The 6000-nt window shown below is 37.1% G+C and overlaps 1 pseudogene; it reads left to right on the top strand.

Annotated features, from left to right (window-relative positions):
* The first annotated feature begins 754 nt into the window (after window positions 1–754).
* Window positions 755–6000, top strand: part of LOC140507530 (interferon-induced very large GTPase 1-like) — a 29274-nt pseudogene continuing 24028 nt past the window's right edge.

The following is a 6000-nucleotide window of genomic DNA, read 5'->3' as shown; positions in this document are numbered from 1 at the left end:
TGCAATCCCTCTCCCCTTGTTTGCTTAACCCACATCCTTATCATATTGTACAATCAAGAGCCCTTGTAGAACAAAGGAAATATTTTTTCAGTTTGTTTTTCAATCCTTTGCATCAGGGGAATTTCTGAGAATATGGCACTTGCTCAAAATATTAACCAGTAGAGTTAAAGATTAAGTTGGGTGGGGGAGTTTTGTGGTTTTTAGCTTTATAATCCTGCATTTGCTCTTGTAAGACTCCTCCCTGTTCCAGGAAACTAGTGAAGGGACCGCCTGGTTCTTGCAAGAACCAAATAAAGGACTTTCTGTTTATACTTTGAGATGCCTCTGAGTAGTCAGTTTCAATAAGGGTCTTGCCATCCCACACACACAACGGCAAAAAGCTGCAATGAATGCAGGGATACTGCCAAATGAACTTGTATGTTACTGATGAAAACATCATTGACATATCTTTGACAAATAGTAATACAGCTGCTTACCATTACTTCGAAGGCTTGTCTGCATATCTGTTAGACTGAGTCATTTATTGAGAGAGTAGCAAGAATACCAAAGCCAACAGCAATGGAGAGCTTTAAATACTGCAGACCTGTCTTTTGTCTGGTTTGAGAAAGAGCCTGGCAATAGGTTTCTGGCATGTTAAGAGGCATGGAGGGTGCAGACAATGGATCTTGATGGTATAGGGTCCCTGAGAGGAAACTGACTTGTTAAACTCACAAAATGAGATGTTGGTGGAGCCAGGACTTATAGAAAGACAGTGATGGCAAGAGACAAAGAGCAAGATGGAACCCCACTAACGTACAGAGGGAACTACAGTGTCACCGAGTCAGTGAGCATGAGAGAGGAACAGAGACAGAAAGCAGGAAAGATATAGACTAGAGACACAGAGCTAGGAAGAGATACAGAGAGGGAGGCACAAAGGTGGCCAAGTGGAGAGAGTGATGAGTGTGGAGTCAGGAAGACATGAATTCAAACCCTGCTTCAGACCCTCCCTATGTCTGTGACCTTGGTCAAGTCATATTTAATTTCTTTTTTTCTCCCTCATGTTGAAAAGAACCTACCTCATAGGGTTGTTGTAAGGATCACATGACTTAACATCTGGATAACACTTTATAAACCTCAAAGTGCTACATAATTGCTGACTATATGTACATGCACACAAATAAATATATACAAATATATTTGTATATGTATATACACATACACATGTGCAAACTATTAATTCTTAATACGACTTTTTTTGGGCAGTGTGTGTGCATGTTCATGGATGCACTTGTACATGCACATGTATGGAAGGTGTAAACACCATCAAATAAGTGAATGAATAATGAATGTAATAATCTCTTGCTGTGGGCAAAGCACATAGAATTTGAGATACAAAGTGAAATATAAGCCAATCCCTGTTCTCAAGGATTATACCTTCTTTTTTTTTAAATTAAATTGAATTTTTTGGTTACATTTTAAATTCTGAATTGTCTTTCTCCCTCCCTCCTCTTTCTACATTAAAGAAAATCACCATTTCTCTCTCACACACACACACACACACACACACACACGTATATGTATAACCATACTATGCATACCTCAAATGTCTAAAGTTACTTCTGGTCATTGATTCCCCCATCTATATTGCTTCTAATTGCTTCTTATTTTGTTCCCTTTCCCATTCATTTCCCTGTAACTTAAGAAGACTTTATACCCTTTTAAATGAATATTATTCCTTCTTTAACCCAGTTCTGATGAGAATTCAGATTTTAGCACTACTAGTGCTCCACCCCCTACTTCCCTCCACTGTAACAGTTTTTCCATTCGTACCTTGTTTGTTTGAGATTATTATTCCATGTTACCTCTTCTTATCCAGTTTTATTTTTTAGGACCATCTCATCATAATCAACTCAACCTCAAGCCTTCTATCTATGTATACTCTTTCAAACTACGCTAGTAATGATAATTTTTAAGAGTTACAGATGACTTCCTCATGTAAGAAGTAAACCGTTTGACCCTATTAAATTTCTTACAATTGGTCTTTTATGTTTACCTTTTTATGTTTCTTCTGAGTCTTCTCGGTCAAATTTTCTGTTAAGCTCTGGTCTTTTCTTCAAGACTACCTGAACATACTTTAATTCATTAAAAATTCATTTTTCCTTTGCAGGATTACACTCAGCTTTGTTCATTAAGTAATTCTTGGTTGTAAACCCACCTCCTTTGCTCTTTGGAATATCATGTTTCATGCCCTTTGGTCTTTTAATATAGAAACTGCTCTATCTTGTCTTATCCTGATTGGAGCTCCACAGTATTTAAGTTTTTTTTTTCCTGGCGGTATTTTCTCCTTGACCTGGGACTTCACAACTAAACTATAATGTTCCCATGAACTTTAATTTTGGGATCACTTTCAGATGATGATCAGTGGATTTTTTTTCAACTTCTATTTTACCTTCTAATTTTGAAACTTCATGGCAATTTTCCTTCATAATTGCTTGAAGTATAGTGTCTAAACTCTTTGTCATCAAACCTTCAGAGAGGTCAACAATTCTTAACTTGTCTCTCCTCAATCTCTTTTTCACATGAGTTGTTTTTGTGAGGAGATATTTCACATTTTCTTCTATTCATTCTTTTCATTTTGTTTTATCACTTCTTGGTGTCATTAGCTTATGAAGTCAATAGCTTCACCTTGCCCAATTCACATTTAAAAATTGTTTTCTTTAATATTTTTGATCTCCTTTTCACTTAGTTGACTTTCTTTCCACAATTATCTTGATTTTCTCGTTTTTTCTTCTAATATCCTGTCCCTCTCTGATGGCTTGTGACCACTTCACATTTTTCTTTGTAGCTTTAGAAGTAGATATTTTGACCTCCCTGCCTTTTGAGTTTGATCCTTTATCTCTCCTATCACCACATGAGCTTCTATGACCTGATTCTTTGTCCTTTGCTGAACCATTTTCTAGTGGCCTATTTTTTGGCTGTTAATTTTGTGTCAGCGTCAGGCGCTAGTCCTGAGGTGTGGGGGTTAATGTCTCAGGCTTCAGGTTTTTTGGGCTGTTGTTTTCTGAGCTCTGTCTGGAGGCCTTTGACTTCTTAGTTCTTCCCACATTTTATAATCCAAGACCAGATATTCTCAGTGCTTCTCCAGCTCATACCATTGTCTGTAAGTATAGACCATGTGCATTTTTTTAAGCAATGCTGTCATCACAAGTACTCTTTCTCCCTGTGGTTCCCTTCAGCAGCTGCAAGCTTTATCTCACCCTTTGTCCTGGAACTAGAACCAGGGATTCCACTGCCCTGTGAGTGACCACAGCCATCAAGGCCCACTCTCTGTAACTACACTCATTAATGTATACTTGTTCCTTCCTGCTCACAACCACTGCCTGGCCCTGCATCTGGTCAGTGCATATGGGCCCCAGGTGCAGCCTCAGGCAGTGGAGAGCCTGGCAATCTTTCTGTGCTCCAGACTTGACCCTGACACTATCAGTGAGGTGAAAGTTCTTGAAGCTGAGGCTGCCTCCTACACAGATGCCTCCAGGGCTGACCCTGACACTATCAGTGGGGTGAAAGTTCTTGAAGTTGAGGCTGCCTCCTACACAAATGCCCCCAGGGCTGACCCTGACTCTATCAGTGGGGTGAAAGTTCTTGAAGCTGAGGCTGCCTCCTACACAGATGCCTCCAGGGCTGACCCTGACACTATCAGTGGGGTGAAAGTTCTTGAAGTTGAGGCTGCCTCCTACACAGATGCCCTCAGGGCTTGTTATTTGTTGGTTTGTTGATATCTGTCTAGAGGCATCTCTGCTTCAATTAGGCCAGAACACAACCCCTGGAGGTCAGGTCTTTCCTAGTCCTCCAGAATTGTCTTAGGTTGGATAACTGTTTACTTCAACCTTTAATTATTTCTACCACTCTGAAGTTCACTTTGAGGCATTATTTTACATTATTTCTGGGGGTAATTGGGAAAGTCAGGTAATTTCCACCATCTTTCTCCCACATTCTTTTAAATTTTTTTTCTTTATTTTCAGTTCCACATTCTCTCTCTTTGTCTCCTCCCTTACACCTTGAGAAGATAATAAATACTTAAAATATACTCAATATACACATATACTTATGCAAAGCAGATCTCCCCCTTAGCTATGTTTTGAAAAAAAATAAAGGAAAAGATATGCATCAGTCTGCACTCTGAGTTCTCTATCAGCAAGTGGACAGCATTTTATACCATGAGTCCTTTGGAGTGGTGGTAGACCACTGGATTGACCAAAGTAGCTAAACCTTTCATAGTTGGTTATTCTTATAATATTGCTGTTGTTGTATATTGTTCTCCTGGATCTGCTCACTTCAACTTATGAAGGGCTGTAAAATTTTTTTCTTAAATTTTCTTCCTTCCTTCTAATCTTGGCTATGTTTGTTTTATGTGTATAACCCCTTTATAATTTAATGTAATTGAAATTATCCATTTTACAACTCGATCTGCTATTTATCCCTTGTTTATTTATCAAATGTTCACCTATCTGTAAGTCTGTTAAGCAGTATGTTTCATGTTCTTTAAGTTTTCTTGTGATGTCTCTCTTTATATCTAGGTCATGTGTTTATTTTTACATTATCTTGGTAAATGGTCTAAGCCTAATTTCTACCATACTGCTTTCCTGTATTCCCAACAGTTTTTTTCTTTTTTTTTAGCAAATAACAAATTCTTATTCCAAAATCTTGTCTTTATACTTGTCAAATATGAGGTTGCTATATTTATTTAAATTTATTTATTTGCTTCTATAAATTGCATGTTGCCCTGTTTTTTATCAACACCTGCCCCCCTCCCCCCAACTCTTATTCCCTTTCACTCCTGTTTCCCTATTGGATTGGATAGATTTCTTATCCAATTGAACCATTTCCAATAAGGGCGAAATTCAAACATTGCCTACTATTACCCTCATTTTCCCTTCCACTATAAAAGTTCTTCCTTCCACACCCCTTTAATGTGAATAAAATATCCCTATTCTACTTCTACCTTTCCCCTTCTCCCAATGCATCCCTTTTTCTTCCCCCTCAACTTTTCTTTCCAGTTTTTGTGAGATCATCCTAATATACTGAATCACATTCATGCCCTCTATTTAGATATAATCCTTCAAAATGTCTAAATAATGGTAAGTACTTTGGAGTCACAAGTATTTTTTTCCCATTTAGGAATGCAAACAGTTTCACTTTATTGAGTCTCTTACAATTACCCTGTCATGTTTTCCTTTCTATGCTTCTTTTGAATCTTGCATTTGCCAATTTTCTTATTCACCTCTGGTCTTTTCCTCAGAAATGTTTGAATGTCCTCTATTTCAATGTGTCCTTTTTTTCTTTTCTCCTGAAAGATTATACTCAGTTTTTCTGGGTAGATTATTTTTTGGTTGTAATCCTAGCTCCTTTGTCTTCTGGGATATCATATTCTAAGCCCTCTGGTCCTTCAAAGTGGTAGTTCCTAAATTTTTCATTATCCTGCCTGTGACTCCACATTATTTGGATGTTGTTTTTTTTTTTTTTTGTCTGCTTGCAATATTTTCTTCTTGGTCTGGAAGCTCTGCAATTTATTTATAACCTCCCTGGAAGTTTTCCTTTTGGGTTCACTTTCTTATCAATGTATTCTTTCAATTTCTCTTTTCCCTTCTGAATCTAATATATGATGGCAATTTTTCTCTACAATGCTTTGAAATATGATGTCTAGGTTTCTTTCTTATCATGTCTTTCAGATAGTCTGATAATTCTTAAATTATCTCTCCTCAGTCAATTTTCTAATCCAGTTGCCTTTCCAATGAGATATTTCACATTTTATTCTATATTTCCTTTTTAAAAAACTTTTAAAAATCATTTCTTGATGTACCACAGAGTTATTATCTTCCCTTGAGCCAATTCTAATTTTTAAGAAATTATTTTCTTCAGTGAGCTTTTGTATCTCTTTTTTCCTTTGGTCAATTGTATTTTTTAAGATTGTCTTTGCTTTGGTGAATTTTTGTTTCTCTTTTACCATTTGTACAATTCTAT

Source organism: Notamacropus eugenii, chromosome 5 (genome assembly GCF_028372415.1).
Source record: "Notamacropus eugenii isolate mMacEug1 chromosome 5, mMacEug1.pri_v2, whole genome shotgun sequence".
Classification (NCBI taxonomy): domain Eukaryota; kingdom Metazoa; phylum Chordata; class Mammalia; order Diprotodontia; family Macropodidae; genus Notamacropus; species Notamacropus eugenii.
This window is presented reverse-complemented; position numbering and strand designations above follow the sequence as displayed.